This window comes from Cervus canadensis, chromosome 21 (genome assembly GCF_019320065.1).
Source record: "Cervus canadensis isolate Bull #8, Minnesota chromosome 21, ASM1932006v1, whole genome shotgun sequence".
Lineage (NCBI taxonomy): Eukaryota > Metazoa > Chordata > Mammalia > Artiodactyla > Cervidae > Cervus > Cervus canadensis.
The window spans coordinates 3510402-3525108 of NC_057406.1; the positions used below are offsets into that span (position 1 = coordinate 3510402).

Consider the following 14707-nt stretch of genomic DNA (forward strand, 5'->3'; position numbering starts at 1 on the left):
CGTTGGAATCATAGAGTCTGTAACTTCTCAGGTATATGATATTTTCGGTAACAGCGTCAGCGATATCACTTTTGCCAAAATGTTTTACAAAGAGGCGGTGCCACTTCACACTCCCATCATGAGTGTGAGTGCCTGCCACACCGCGTCCTCAGACTTGACACTGGCTCAGTCTTCTTAATTTATCCATTCTGCTTGGGGTTTAACATCTCTCTACTACTAACAGCAGACTTCCCTGCTGGCTCAGACAGGAAAGAATCTGCCTGCAATGCAGGAGACCCGGGTTCAATTCCTGGGTTGGGAAGATCCCCTGGAGAAGAGAATGGCAACCCACTCCAGTATTCTTATCTGGAGAATTCCACGGACAGACGAGCCTGGTGGGCTACAGTCCATGGGGTCACAGAGAGTCGGTCACAACTGGGAGACTAACACTTCACTACTAATAGCAATATCTGCTACTATTAACTTACATTTTCCTAATGACTAACGGTATTGAACACCTTTTCTTATTCTTTTCTGCCATCCAATAACCTTTTGCTGAAGAATTTGTTCAAATATTTTGCCCACGTTTGCTTTCATTCTTAATTGGGTTGTTTGTCATCTTCCTATTGAACTGTGAGAGTTCTTTACAGATACGAGTTCTTGGTCAGAAACATGCTTTGCAAATATTTTCTCCGAGTCTGGGGCTTGTCTTTTATTTTCTTAAGTGCCTTTTGATGAGAAAAAGATTATATTTTTTAAAATTTTATTTATTTATATATGGCCATTGTGGGTCTTCATTGCTGCGTGGGTTTTTCTCTTGTTGTAGCAAGCTGCGGGTGCTCCTTGTTATGGAGGGTGGGTTTCTCGCTGCAGCGGCTTCTCTTGTTGGGGAGCGCAGACTCAGGAGTTGTGGCACACGTGCTTACTTGTTCCACAGCCTGTGGGATCTTCCCGGACCAGGGATCGAACTCGTGTCTCTTGGATTGGCAAGGGGATTTTTTACCACTGAGCCACAAGGGAAACCCAAAAGTTTATAATTTTGATGAAGTCTAATTTATTAAATTTCTTTGGTAGCCTGTAATTTTTTTTTTGTATTTTGTATTTTTTTTTTTTGTATTTTTTAAAATTATAATCTTTACCAACCCTGAATCACTAAGATGTACTCTGTTTCTCCTAGAAGTTTCTATAGTTTTCACACTTAAAGTTAGGTCTATGGCCTATTTCAAGTTCTTCCTTTTTAATATGACATGATATGGGGGCTGAGATTTGTTCTTTTGCAAGTAGCTATCCAATCGTTCCAGCACGAGTTGTTGAAAAAATTATATTTTCCCACTGAAATAATTTGTCACTCTGTTCTAAATCAGTTGACCACATAGTTGGGTCTATTTCTGAACTTGCTAATCTGTGCCATTCCTTTAGTTTTCTATTTTCATAGCAATACTATATTGTCTTGATTACTGTGGCTCTATCATTCTTGAAATCAGGTAGTCTAAGTCCCTCATCTGCATTCTTCTTTTTCAAAGTTGTTTTAGCCACTCCAGGTCCATTGCATTTCCATATAACGTTAGAATCAGTTTGTCTACTTCTACAAACAGGCATGCTGAGATCTGACTTTGATCACTGAACCTGCAGATCATTTGGGAAGAACTGCCATCTTAATGATACTGAGTCTGATAACATAGGAGCATGCTGTGACTCGTCCTTTATTCAGGTCTTTCAAAATTCCTCTTAGCCACGTTTGGTAGATTTCATTGTTCAGATCTTACGCATCTTATCCAGAAGCATTTCATGCTTGTTGATGCTTGATTACTTTAAAAAAATTTTCTAGGTTATTTTAAAAAATTAATTAATCTTTGGTTGTGCTAGATCTTCATTGCTGCGAGGGCTTTTTCCAGTTGCTCCAAAGTATTGGAGCTTTAGCTTCAGCACCAGTCCTTTCAATGAATATTCAGGAAGGTTGGTTGATTTCCTTTAGGATGGACTGGTTTGATCTCCTTGCTGTCCAAGGGACTCTCAAGGGTCTTCTCTAGCACCACAGTTGGAAAGCATCAGTTCTTCGGTGCTCAGCCTTCTTTATGGTCCAGCTCTCACATCCATACATGACTACTGGAAAAACTGTAGCTTTGACTAGATGGATCTTTGTCAGCAAAGTGATGTCTCTGCTTTTTAATATGCTGTCTAGGTTTGTTATAGCTTTCCTTCCAAGGAGCAAGTGTCTTCGAATTTCATGGTTGCAGTCAGGGTCTACAGTGATTTTGGAGCTCAGAAAAATCCTCCTTTCTAAGTTTGAATCTGCATCCAACATTTTATCCTTTGTACTTTCAATGTTGTGAAATACCTTAGAGAGTTCTATTAATGTGATTGGGGGAAGGGCTAGGCTCACTTCCTGTGTGACACTTTCAACCATTTTCCTCAAGCATGTGGATAAATCACTTTCACTAAGCTCCTCTGCCTGCCCCTCTAAAGTCCTAAATAGCAGCCGTGTCCACATCCCCACTTTTGAGCCTTTAAAAAGCAGAGAACCTTCTCTGGCTGAAATGAGGCAGAAGGGGAGGTGAGAGAGGTTCAGGGCATGGAAGGACCACACCCACACAGCAGGTTTGGAAAACCACACGGGGCCACGAGCCGAGGAATGTGGGCACCTCTGGTTGACAATCAGGAAGAAAACCGGCATGGAGGATGCTCAGAATGCACAGAACTGCCCATCCAAAAAGGATGGACTTTACTGCATGTAAATTACACCTCAGTAAACTTGACTTTAAAAAGACCTGAAACCCATTTCCACTGTCTGAATTTTAGAGACAGGTCGCTCAGTGGTAAAGAATCTGCCTGCCAATGCAGAAGACGCAAGAGACGGCGGTTCAATCCCTGGGTCAGGGAGATCCCCTGGAAGAGGAAATGGCAGCCCACTCCAGTATTCTTGCCTGGGAAATCCCATGGACAGAGGAGCCTGGCAGGCTACAGTCCATGGGGTCTCGAAGAGTCGGACACAACTGAGCGACTGAGCAATACAAAGAGGTGAGTCTGGTGTTAGAAGCTGACCCAACACACATCACACCCTTGGAGCAGGGCGGCCAAGGAGGTTCTCCAGCATCTCCAGGTGGCAGCCCTGCTCCCACCTGCTGTAACCAAGCTCCTGACCTCCTGGGCAGGATACAGCCCTCTCTCCCTACCACCCCAGCCACAGGAGCAAGAAGCCAGGGGCCCTGGAGGCATAGACATCAGCCGTCTATGGTCCTAGGAAAGGGGCTTGTGTGTGTCTAAGGAACAGTTCACCTCATTCACTTCTATGACACCAAACAATGGCAGGCTGATGGATACCTGATCTCTGATGCCCCTGCTCCTTCAGGAAGCAACTACCCCGCTTATATGATGAAGACAGAATCACTGCTCGGCGGGCTGTTCCACTCCTCATGCTTAACCATCGGCAGAGACACCAGACCCGCAAGTGTAAGTGCGGCGCTTCCTGGAGATAGGTCATTAGGTGCGGGGTGGGAGTTTCTATGCCTCTAAGGTTTAAATCCGGCTGACCTAAGTGGGGCAGAAGGATTTCAGCTGAGCATGAACTGAAACGGGTGCGACAATGGCTTGGATCACCTATGTTCACTCGTTTCCTTTCTCCCAAGTCAGCTCCTTTAGCTCAGGGGTCCTGAACCCCTGGGCCATGGACACGTACTGCCTTGTGGCCTCTTAGGAACTGAGCCCCAAAGGAGGAGGTGAGCAGTGGGCAAGTAAGTGAAGCCTTCATCTATATTCACAGCTGCTTCCCATGGCCCCCTCATCACCCCCCGATGGGACTGTCTAGTTGCAGGAGAACAAGCCCAGGGTTCCCGCTGACTTTGCATTATGGTGAGTTCTGTAATTATCTCATGACACATCACAATGTAATAAAAACAGAAATGAAGTGCACAATAAATGGAACGTGCTCGAATTCTCCCCAAACCATCCCCCAGCCCCCACCCTGGGCCGTGGAAAAATTGTCCTCCATGAAACCAGAAATTGTCTTCTAACTTGCCCTGCGTCAGAAAGACTGGGGGCTGCTGCTCCAGTTGAAAGGATGTGTTAAAGACAAGTATTTCTTGAGGCGCGTGTGCAGACCCCTATTAAATCACTGCTGTCCCCCTGGCATCCCAGAGGCTCAGAGAAGGCCAGCCTCGCCCATCAGGTCCCCTGGGTTGGCTGTCATCATGCAGCACCGCCTTGCTTGGGTGCATGCAGCACCGGCCTCTCTCCTGAGCCCAGGGGTCCTGCTTGCCATGTGATGCTGTGCTTCCTGACGACAGGGAACGCTGCCTGCCCTCTTCCGCTGCTGCCCCCAGCACTTGGAACACTGCCTGGCCCATAGCAGGGGCTCAGGAAAGGTGTGTTGAATAAACAAATGAGCTCAGGGATGGATGACTGCAATACTCAGTAAACAGCTGCAGAGGTGAACATGTCCAACCAGAGAGACTCAAACTGCGGTACAGTGTCTGAGTGACAAAATTCCTGCCTCTCTCTCGGGTAGGAATCAAGGAAGGCTTCCTGAAGGAGGCGGTATTTGATTAGGCCTGGAAGGAATCTCAAACGGACCGGTAGCCGAGCCGGAGGTCACACAGCTTGTCCTGAGGCTCCTGCTGGCGCACGTTCTGGTGATTAGAGCGTGAGGCATATGTGGTTTCCTGCCCCAGAGGGTCTGCGACCCAGCTGGGGAGGGTGACTTGCACCAGGCCGCCACGACGAACACGTGATGGGCGAGCGCACAGGCAAAAGCGCCGGACGCTGCGCCAGACAGACCTGCCCCGGGCAGGCAGGGCGGGAAGGCTTCCCCAGGAAAGTGATTTGCACTGAGATCTCTGGGGTAGGGGCAGGGGAGGAGGAAGGGTGAGCGGCAGGGTGAGCAAGCTTCCCTGGCACAGATGAGGAGCTGGCCGCAGAGGAAGCACGTGGGCCTCTGGGCGTCAAGGCCCTGCCCTCCCGTCACCACCGGAGCCGATAAACCAGGACGAGTAAGTCCATGTCACAGCTAGAGAGCTAGTGACAAGCGAGGAAACAACAGAGCCCCAACAGCAAGGTCCTACTGCGTAGCCCAGTGCCCATGATAGACCATAATGGGGAAGAACAGGAAAACAAATCTACACGTGTGTGTGTGTGTGTGTTTAACAGTCTTACGTCCTGTACAACAGAAATTAATACAACACTCTAAATAACTATCCTTGAATAACCACTGGAAAAGTCAAAGCTTTGAGTGTATGGACCTGTGTCGGAAAAGAGATGTCTCTGCTTTCTAATACGCTGCTTAGGTTTGTCATAGCTAACCCTGACTGAATTCATTGGAAGCACTGATGCTAAAGCTCCAGTACTCTGGATGCCTGATGTGAACAGCAGACTCACTGGAAAAGACCTTGAGGCTGGGAAAGGCTGAGGGCAGGAGCAGAAGAGGGAGACAGAGGATGAGATGGTTGGATGGCGTCACTGACTCAATGGACTTGAGTCCGCACAAACTCAGGAAGATAGTGAAGGACAGGGAAGCCTGGGGTGCTGCAGTCCATGGGGTCACAGAGAGTCGGATGCGACTTTGGCGACTGAACAACAAATTCTTGAATAAAGTAAAATTTTTTGAAAAAGCCTTCTTGGGAATTCCCTGGTGGTCCAGGGTTTAGGACGCCACTTTCACCGCAAGGGGTCCAGGTTTGAACCCTGGATGGGGAGCTACGATCCCACAAGCTTCAAGGAGTAGCCAAAAGTAGTGATAATGAAAATAAAAGGCCTTCTTCCTCTGCGCCAGGTGACAGCCTCCCACTCAGAGCCCTAGCAGCCCCCACCTGCAGACAAGGGGCACGGGTGGACGGGTGGTGTTGGTGGCCAAGAGCCACTCAGTGGTCAGTGCCGCGCCTGCCTCCATGGCCCCACTGGGAGGCCACTTATTGGACTAGGAGGAGGACCAGGGTCAGGGAGGGGAAACGTGGGGGGCTCAGAACCGACATTCTGAGTCTGAGTCTCAGGGAGGCAGGCTGGGGCGCGCGGGACCCCGAGTCACAACAGCGATGGCAAAGTGCCGCTCTGGGGAACCTCTGCTGCCGTGGTTCAGTCTAACATCATGTCTACAAAGACGAGGGCTTCCCAGGTGGCTGAGTGCTATGGAACCCGCCTGCCAATGCAGGAGCTGTGGGTTCGATCCCTGGGTCGGGAAGATCCCCTGGAGGAGGAAATGGCAACCCACTCCAGTATTCTTGCCTGGAGAATCCCATGGACAGAGGAGCCTGGTGGGCTACAAAGAGTGTAGCCTGGGGTCTGAAAAAGTGGGACATGACTGAGCACGCACACACACACACACACACACACACACAGAGTACAAAGATGAAGGCCTCATCTGGATGGAGGTGTTAATATCTTCGGTTGGAATATCATCTTCTCATCTCTTAAAAGTGATTTCCTTTCTAAATTTTGTTTACTAGTTTTTGTCTCTCAGAGGTCTCATTCTCAAAGAGACCGCACAGGTCTGACATCACAAGCGGCCATGGATCTTTCTGAAACGTCTTTTAGAAAACGACTTACCCCACTACGGAAGCCCACATTTGAACTCATCCATTCCACAGAGTTACTGAGCCCTTCCTCGGATTTGTGCCCTTTCACAGTCCATAAACCAGTCATGGGTTTATCTGCTTTCTTGGCTATTTTTTTCCCTTCTAGAATCTTCTTTCTCTTAAGTCCTGCGCCTCTCTTAGTATTAAAGATTATCAGCCGTCCTTGAACGTGGTTAAATATTCACTTTCACTTAGACTTCTGACCTAGACACTGAAAGCTAACTTTGCTGCCTTCAACTAAGTAAAGAGAAAGCAGCAGGAAAAAGGTCGATAATTTTTGGTTTCCAGAGTGAAAGAAAATATCCTATTTTTTTTTTGTATTGATAACCTGCTAGGTACTCTTGTTTAAAATTTTTGTTTTACTGAAGTATTGACCGACAGTGCTGTGTTCTGTTAGGTCCTGACATCCACACACAAGCTGGACTTGGAAAGAATCAGTCCCGTTCTTCATGGGACCCTTCCTCTCATCACCGGCCACTGTCACCCTCGGCCAGGATGGGGGCCTTCCTCTTTCCGTTCAACACACCAGCCCTGGAGGGGGGCTTCCTGCCCCCGGGCTTGGGGGGTTACAATCTTCGGTTCCCAAGCTGCGCGGGTGGAGGGTGGCAGAGCCCCCCACTATTGCAGAGCCAGCATCTAGACCCACCCTTCCTCTCCCCTCCCCAGGCATGCGGGCACCCTGCCTTTTCCTCCTTGCCCAGGTCCAGAACCTTCCAGCTCTGGCTCAGACACCAGTATTTCCACCCCCACAACCTTCTGTCATCGCTGGTCCAACACATTCTTTTAACCCTGTTTGTGCTGGTTTTTTTTTCTCTCAAGCAACATCTGCCCCCAGGGCATGTGGATACTCTGATGCCTTTCTCTGCACGCCTCTTCTTCTTCGAAGCCTTCTTGGTCGAGCGTCAACCCCCACAAGCTCCTGCCATGGTTTTTGCACAACTGAACTTTGTGAGTTTTTTCCCAACCGCTCCTCTCTGTCGGGACCCCTGCTGAAGGTGGTGGATGAGCTTTACTTTTGTGGCTTGAGAAGCACTGCTCCGGAGTGCCTTTCTTCCTGGAAACGGCTCTCGAAAAGTGAGAATTCGAAGGAAAGGAGAGAAAGAAAGAGGCTGTTTCCTGAACCTGCGTGTGCTCTGGACCGATTGCTGTTAAGGGTCAGGGGGACACTGCAGAGATGGGGCTGGAGTCCCCTTGCCTAGAGGTGGGGATAGATTCTGCAACAGGTTTCAAGGTGGGGAAGAAAAGGTGATCATAATATTGAGGCAAGATATACCCCCCACAAGTCCTAAAGTCCAGGGATATTGTTAACGCATCTAATACTACCTTTTTGTTTGGACTATAAATAACTTCAGTACACCAAGAGATGCTTCTATTTAAACCAAATTTCAAATTGCTCTGAACCATTTTCCTTTTATACGTCACTCCTGTTAATCCCATCCCCAATACACAGATAGAAAATCAGAAATAAAGTGAGTGGATAGAGAATAAGACAATAACCCACTTGTCAAACTGTCCCAAAAAAAGAGCCAAAATGAGATTACCAATTAGAATTTATCAAATTGATTCACAATCCTTGACAGAGGGAACATACGTTCTTCATGCTGGCAGCCTAATAGATGTCAACTTGTCCAAGGAGGAACACTGCCTGAAAATGCTTCTGAAATTTTTTTTGGTTAAAAAAAATCCCATTTAACATACAGGTAATAGAAGAAAACTTGATTTCAGATCATCAAGATCTGATTGTCACTTGAGTCCTCTGTTTAGCCACATTGCTTCACTGTAAATATGTACTTAAATACACAGCAGGCTAACAATTTCTTAGAACATTTCAGAAAGGGCCATGGCCATGTGTCAGCCTCTAAATGACTTGGTCTGTGTTACTAGAACTTGGCAACCTGTCACCTCAGGGTGGTTATCACACGACCACAGATGCACGCAGTTGCAAATAGCCTCAGGGGACTTGGTGGCTTACTCGCTCTTAAAAATTGGGGGGGGGGGGGGAGGAACTCCAGTATACTGTTTACTTAACTGTATTATCATTTCCAACCTTTTCTGTGAAGCTTCATAACCTTTGAGACAACTCATTCTGTCTTTGCTTTCCAAACTCCTCCTGTTTCAAGGGGATCCTTTTTCAAAGTTTACTTGTGGTCTCTGAATTAAAAGTATAAAAGAAAGTAGATCAGAAGAGAACTCACCACTCTTTTTTATTTGCAAATCTCTTTGTGTATGTGTGTGTGTGCTCAGTCGTGTCCGACTCCTTGTGGCCCCATGGACTACACACTGCCAGCCTCCACTGCCCATGGAATTTTCCAGGCAAGAATACTGGAGTGGGTTGCCATTGCCTCCTCCAGGGGATCTTCCCCACCTAGGGACCAAACCCCTGTCTCTTGTGTCTCCTGCATTGGCAGATGGATTCTTAACCACTGTGCCACCTGGGAAGCTCCACAAATCTCTTTAAATAAAGCAAAGTAAAAGCAGTCAGATGGGAACTATATTCAATCTCCTGTGATAAAACATGATGGAAAAAAATATTAAAAAAAAAATATATATATATGTATGTGTATATATGTGTGTGTATATATATATATATATTTATATATAAAATTGAGTCACTCTGCGGTACAGCAGAAATTAACACAACACTAAATGAACTCTACTGCAATAAACATTTTTTAAAAATTAAAAGCCAAGCAATGAGTGTGGCATCTGAACACAGAAGACAAACCTCTGCAACGCTTTCTCTAACTTCTCCTGTGTGTCTTATCTTCACAACTGGAGAGCCAACAGGATCCTTGCCCTGTTAAATAATAGCACATATCCCAACTCACAAAGATTTAGAACACAACTCTTTCCTTCTGAGTCCGTTGTTTAGAATGAGAACGCATGATCTTGCAGAAAGAAAGAGCGTTTCATTTAATGAGCTGCTCGGGGCATCCCGTAGAAACCCTATTTCATGCTTAATATACCCCAAATCTGGGCTTCCCAGGTGGCACTAGTGGTAAAGAACTCTTCTGCCAATGCAGGGGACATAAGAGCCGGGGATTCAGTCCCTGGGTCAGGAAGGTCCTCTGGAGGAGGAAATGGCAATTCACTCCAGTATTCTTGCCTTGAGAATCCCGAGGACGATGAGCCTGGAGAGCTGTGGACCACAGAGTCGCAGAGTCGGACACGACTGAAGCAACTCTGCCCCAGATGGAGTGATGTCATGAACAGAGTCGTCTGAATGGCGGCCGCCACCTTTGTAACACCTACCCCGCGGGAGCCACGAGTGGGAGTCCAGCAGGCGTGCAGGAGCACGCCCGGCTAGCGCGGGTGGAAGGAGGGGTTCTGGCCATCTGGGTGTGAGGGACGTTGCAAAATGCCAAGGGGAAGTCCTCCAGCAGGGGTGGGGAGGCCCCTGCTGGACTTCTGAGTCCCCCCCCAACTAGCTCCCAACCAAATCTGAGCACTGTGAAAGAAATCAACAAATACTCTCTGAATTCAATTCTGTTCATGTCTTAGCGGTCCAGGGAACAGGCACAATCCTCCATCGGAGTCCTCAAGGATGGTCCCAGGCCCCCCAGGGGGCAACACCTGCCAACCGTGCTCAAGTGCCTTAAATAGCACACTGTAGCATTTGCATACAGCCTACACATGTCCTTCATAGACTTTAAATCACCTCGAGATTACCTGCAATGCCTAATACCACATGCATGCCATGTAAACAGTTGCGATACAATGTAAATGCTATGTAAATAGCCATTGGCAGGTGGCAAATTCAAGTCTTGGTTTTTGGAACTTTCTGGAATTTTTTTCCCCTCGAATATTTTCAATCCATGGTTGGTTGAATCTGGGGATACAGAATCTGTGGATGTCGAGGTCCTACTCAGGATACAGGGCGAGCCGGGCAAAACTGTCTGTTCTCATTGAGTTAGACTCAGTGGAAGAAGACTTCATTCAGCCTGCATTTCCGGAGACCCTCCAAGGAAGAGGAACAACTGTTTTCAGGGTCTGGGGATACCAGAGTAAGGACAAATGCTAAATACATCACCATCAAAACCTGAGCACATGGATTTCCCTGGTGGTCCGGTGGTTAAGACCCCACGCTCCCAGTGCAGGGGGCCCAGGTTTGATCCCTGGTTGGGCAACTACTGAGCCCGCGTGCCGTAACTGCTGAGGCCAACGCACCTAAGAGTGTGCTGCGCAAGAGAAGGCACCGGAAGGAGAAGCCTCCATGCTCCGCATCGAGAGAAAAGCCTTCACAGCAACTAAGACCCAGCTCAGCCAGGGATGAATACATAAATAAACAAAAGTTTCAAAAAAGAATAAGTAAAGAAAAAATTGTTTTAATAAAAGTGTATATGCAGGGTGGGGGACGTGCTTCTTTCCAAAAGCCTTTGAAAAATCATCCAGTGGTCAGAGCCAAAATAACACAGGTACCAGATCCGGGTAGGTGGTACAGGCGTGCTTCTTTAGACCCTGGCTGGGCGAGAGTGGCTTCTTACATGCCACAAAGAATCTTCACCTGCACTTCTTTGCCACCACTTTTGAACCTCCCAACCCTTCAAAGAGGTGGAGCGGAGCGGAGCCCCATTTTGTGATGAAAAATCAGCGTCTAGAGAGGGGGACAGAGATCCCCTGGCCCAGCGGGTGTCCCTGAAGGGACACAAGTCAAACCTCGTGATGACCTAGCACCTCCTCCACTCTGTCAGACTGCTTCTCTGACACGACCACAAAACAAAGGCAGCTCAGTGACCAAAATAACGTATACTAGGTCTGACTTAGTAAGGAGTACACTCTCCATCTTTTGAAGCACATAAACCCTTCCCCAATACTGCTACGAGAAGATGCCAGTTAAATGTTCTAGAAGCAAAGAACGAACACCACTCCAAATAACAAGCCACCCAGACTGGGTGAGGTCTGTTCCCCACTGGACAGGTCACTGCGTGTAAGTGACAGAAATACTGGGAAGAAAAAACAGGTTCTGTGAAATCTGGCCCGCTGGGACATCAAGGGCTTTCCCTGTTTGGTTCCTAACCTTAAAACTATCTTCACACCAAGTTGGAAATTAAAATTCTTTGCCTAATTTTCCCCAACCACATGGCCTTAGAAGTGAGCTAGCCTGTTCTATGTAATTACTAACATGTAACAGACACAGCACATGTCTATCCTACAAACAGAAACTATGGCATTACTTGAAGTGTCTATGAAGCCTACACCAAGCCACCAAAACCAGAAATAAAAACAGAGGCCTTCAAATTCCCAAAAAGCCACATCCTCTAACTGCAGTGGAACAAAATTAGTACAAACATTCACCCCAAACGCCGGTCACTTGGAAGTTAAGACATTCTGCCGTTAAGGATATATTCATTCACACACAGACAGAAAGAGGAAATGTGGCATGTTTAAAATCTGTTTACAGTAAGCAAAGAAATGTTTTAATAGAAGTTTTTAAAGATGATTCCTTAATCCTTATAAAAACAGATGCTCACAGACAACACATCCGAAAAAAATCATTTAACCACAACCATTTAACCACAAGGTGTATGGCAAAAATAGATTCCCTTTCTGCACCCCAATTTCACCTTCTTTCAGCTCATTTTTTATATTCTGGTATAAAAATCAGCTTCATGAGCAGATTCACAGTTGCCTTCCCCAATACTAAACACAATACCCCAGGGCAGCTAAAAACTCAGTAAATATTTATAGAATATATGAATTTCAAAATGTACATCTATTAAAGAATTGGCTTAATAACTATTCTAAGCATGATGAAATATATGATATAGACACAAACACATTTATTCACATGAAAAGATTTTCCATAACCCAATGCTTAATAAAGAAGCTTATACAATCGTTTTTATAGATGAAACACACTTTTTTCTCCCCTCTCTCATGCTCTCTCCCACACACACACACCATGTTTAAAAATCTGGGTACAAGTTGGACAAACAAGAGCTAGTAACAAGAATTACTTTATGATTACAAAATAACTTTTACACATCCAAGGTGTGAGGAGGGGGAAAACGTTGCTTTCTGTGATCAATTAATTTGCTGTTGCTTCCAAGTTGTGTAGAAGTTTGTCAAGCTCCCCGCCTGGCCCCTCAGTGACCAGTGAACCACTCAACCTGAACCATCTCCTCCAGGGTATCACTGTCCTGGCTGATGGCAGTTCTAGACCTGGCCTACCAGCTCTGCGAGCATCTGCTTGATATTCAAATTGGAATTAAAACAGCTAAGAGGTAGCATGACTCCTGACTTGTCAGCGTCTGTATCTTAAGTGCCTGTTAAGTGAAAACATTTCTCACAGTCATATTATCTAGTTTTAAATTACGTGGAACCAGCCTGCCGTAAAGAAAGGAATTTCCTAAAGGACACTGACACAATCCAGTTTTCAGAACTTAAAAGTGAACGTTATCCACATTTAGCTTACTTTCAGAGACATGAACATAGATATAACTGTGGCATTGCAAGGTAATAATTAACCCTCAAATTGCTAGTCTGTAGGGCAATAGAAGTAAAGACTTCAATATTTCAGTCTGGAAAAAAATGAGTAAATCAAACCTCTTATTTACCTGTGATGACAACGTCTTGGTCCTGGGCTGCTCCGGCTACAGACTGTTACTTCCCAGAGGAGGCAGGGCCCTCCTCCTCCGGCCTTGGCGGCAAGAAAGTAAAGGTTCTCCCCAACTCTCCACCACCTTGAAAGAGGAAAGTCACCGTGACCCTGCGTCTTCAACCGCTATGGTGTGGCAGGGTCCTCCCAGAAAAGCCCAGCCCCGCCTCCCTGCTCCACGCACCCCTTCCCAAGCAGCCCGGGGGAGGAGGGGACGCCCGGGTTTGGGGAGGGGCGGCGGGGACTAGGGGTGGGCAGGCGGCCGCGAACTGCCCAGGGCGCTCCGCGAAATCCAAGGCAGTATACAAGCCCGGACTTTTCTTAGAAAGAACCTTGACGTTTGCGGCGCAGCCACCAGCCTTCAAACTTCACAAGGCAGGACAGCACGGGTGTGCCGTTGTTCCCGGTTAGGCTGCGGAGCGCGTAGGGGCAGAACCAGCGCTCCGGACTTCCGCCAGGACAGCCGCGCGCAGCCGGGAACCCGGGGACACCCGGGCGCGGGCGCCCAGCGCCAGACCCGCGGGCCCCGGGCTTGGGAGGGCCGTCCCGCGGCGGAGGCTGCCCTGGGCTCGCCCGGCTCGGCCCGTCCAGGTCTCCCGATGGCCCTTAGGCGCAAAGTGGGGGCAATTCCTCAAAGCTGAACTAACCCGCGCGTGTCTCTCCCATCAGAGCTTAGCCGCCGGGCGCACGAGGGTCAGTCTGCCGGACCTCGGGCCACCTGACCTAGGGGATCCTCGGAGGTCTCGGAAACGCCCCCAGTCGGGGACAACCAAACTCGACCGTGTAGAAGGAAGGGCGAGCCTGGTGCTCCCGCCTGGAGGGCCTTCTCTCCGGGGTTGGGGACAACCTGAGCACCTAGTGTCTCTGAGATCCCAGACCTCGACCCCTGCCCAGGCCCCAGTCACAACCGACAGCTGCGGACGCCGGGGCTCCAGGCAGGCCCCGGGCGCTCGGAGGGAGGCCGACCAACGGGAGGCCCCCTGGGCCCCGGGATCCCCAGTACTAGCCAGCTGCGAGAGCCTTCACCCCGCGCCCCGGGGCCCCGCGCATGCGCCACCCGGCCCCTCCCCGTCCGCAGCCGCTCAGAGGGGGAGCCCGGCCCCCGGACCCCCGCGCGCGCCCGCCCGCCCGCCGCCTGGCACCTGGGGCCGCGCGGTCCGCCGCCTGCCGGTCCGCCGGGCGAGCGCGCCTAGGGAGGCGGCGCCGGGCAGGGCGCTAGCGGCCGCCTCCGCCCCTGCCGCCCGCTGCCCCCGCCGTGGGGCCGTCGCGTCCCCTGCCCCTGCCCAGCGCCGCCTCCCGGCTCCCGTGCCAGCCGCGCCCCCGCGGCACGCGCCGCCCCTCTGCCCCCCGCCCCGGGCCGGGAAGCTCGGGCGGCTAGCGAGGGGGGGCTCCTCCAGGAAGCCCCGCCCCCGGCCCCACCCCGCGCGGGGACACAGCCCCCGGACGGCGGGGCCCGATTGGCTGCCCGCGGGGGCGGGGGTGGGGCCGCTCTCGGCTGGGGGCTGCCCACCTCCTGTCCCACGGCGGCAGCGCCAGCGGGGAAACTGAGGCCGGGGCGGGGGTGCGC

The 14707-nt window shown here is 49.4% G+C and overlaps 1 protein-coding gene across 3 annotated transcripts in view; it reads right to left on the bottom strand.

Moving 5' to 3' along the window:
* Positions 1 to 14506, bottom strand: part of PPARA (peroxisome proliferator activated receptor alpha) — a 71619-nt gene extending 57113 nt beyond the window's left edge. The window contains exons 1-2 of one of the 3 annotated variants that reach the window (XM_043440151.1): positions 14283 to 14506; positions 13100 to 13225 (exon numbers count right to left, since the gene is read on the bottom strand). The gene's annotated coding sequence lies outside the window, so the exon portion shown is untranslated. Of the gene's footprint in view, positions 1 to 13099; positions 13226 to 13472; positions 13764 to 13787; positions 14254 to 14282 lie in introns of those variants that run through there. The other 2 variants (XM_043440152.1, XM_043440153.1) reach the window with 2 other exon arrangements.
* Between the last annotated feature and the right edge of the window lie 201 nt (positions 14507 to 14707).